The sequence below is a fragment of the Crotalus tigris genome, unplaced genomic scaffold (assembly GCF_016545835.1).
Source record: "Crotalus tigris isolate CLP2741 ecotype Arizona unplaced genomic scaffold, ASM1654583v1 scf7180000018504.2861643, whole genome shotgun sequence".
Taxonomy (NCBI): Eukaryota; Metazoa; Chordata; class Lepidosauria; order Squamata; family Viperidae; genus Crotalus; species Crotalus tigris.
In genome coordinates, this window is record NW_024097043.1 from 387151 (window position 1) to 389014 (window position 1864).

The window sequence follows — 1864 nt, forward strand, 5'->3', positions numbered from 1 at the left end:
TTTAGCGCTGGCTCACTTTATACCGCAATGTAATTGAGCCGCCTCCGTACTCCCGCCCCTGGGAAGCGTTCCACCTTGCGAGTCCTCTTGCGTTTCTTCCGCCTCAACTATCAGACTCAGCACTTCTTTTCCTTTCCAGAACCTTTGGAAGAATCATCTTTCCCCATGGTGCAGCACTTATTACATGATTCATTAACAGTCTTTATATACTGTATAGTAATCTTCTTTGAACGGTTTATTTCATCAGGCTGGCACCTTACGTCAAATACATTTTGCTGTGAAAAATGCATGTTGTAGGGTAATAGGTTTAGGGTAATAAGTCTCCCAATGCCCCTGTTTACTGAGTTGTCTTTAGACTGGATGAAACGTAACTCTGTCGGCTATAATAAAAAAAGATGAGGTTTCTCATTCAATCACCATTCTGAGAAGTGAGTAAGAGATAATAGGTATGTTGCAAGAATGCATTAAGGGTTGCCATGCCCAATTTATCTTCCATGATCCTTGGAGTAAGAGTTATATGTAATAAATCCAGTTCATTGTCCCGTAGATGTGCCCAAATTGAGATGCGTTTTTGCCTGCAGGTAGGGAATGAGGAGGCTGTGCCCAGGTGGTGCGGGGGAAGTAATAATTAACATGTAAGGTAACTTCAACATGTGTTGTCCTGAAGTGCTTCCTCTTAAAAAGAGTTTCACTGAATGAAATAGAAAAAAATCTGAGTTTTTAAACTACAGAATCAAGAGTTAGCCCCTTCCATATACACCTATTAGCAGATCTGCCAGTATGGTTGCATAATCCTAGAGGTGCTAGTTCACATGGAGCATATAACTCAAACTGATTAGGCCTCAAAGATTAATGCGGGTAAACTCTTAAAAAACCTCAGCCATTAAACTCATCTGCCATTTCTATGCTTTTCCAGGAAACTCTTAATGTCCAAAAAATAAGTGTTTATTGAAGCACACTTTGGAAACTTTCAATCTAAGAACACCCAATCTTTTATGGTCAGCAAGTACACTGACATTTTGGGATCATGTTGTAACTGCTTAGAGAAAATGGCTACCACTGTTGGCTTGTCATTTACAAAATGGCTGTCACAAAAGGTGTGGCCTTTCATAAAACATCTTTCCACTGTGTACTATACAGTACTGAATGGTAAGTGATGAGATTGCTCGCTGCTGCTCCAGCTTTCCTTTTACTCTTTTCTCTGAACTGATGGGTGTATTTCAAAAACATTTGCTTATACCCAGTTTCCATTTTTATTTTCTCAGAATACCTATTTAGTTGGTCTATGTGGAATCCAAGGCCTCTGAAAAATAGATAACTTTGGAGGCGGTTAAAAATGTAGAATATGACAGAGATTGGGGGGGGGGCACAAAAGAGATGTCTGCACATTAGTGCCTGCAGTGTGTTTGTTGAGGTCCCTATTTAAGGCTAATTTAATACAGCACTCACAGTTTAAAATAGACAACGTTAATAAATATTTTCCAGGCTATTGAGAATATTTACCTGGACTATCTCTCTTTTTCTTGTTTAAAATATAAATATATTAATAGTCAAACTGTTGAGTCCTCAGCTTAATGGCGAATAAGCACAGAACTTCTCGTAGTGTCAAGAAGCCTTTATTGTTGTTTCTTCAGCTCCGTTACAGCTCTGAGGCACGCAGGCCTCTCTGCTTCTTTTAAGAACGCTTCCCCGGACTGAATGGCAGCATTTGGCGTGCTCCGCACGTCTCGCATGGGTGCGAAACCGGCGCCAGCCAGTCTGGTCCCAGGCAGCTTGCAACTGCCCGGGACCATTGTAATGTCCCGAGCCTGCCTTTGTAGGCTCAGGACACAACACCCCTTCCCCCCCAGCTAATAAACTATAT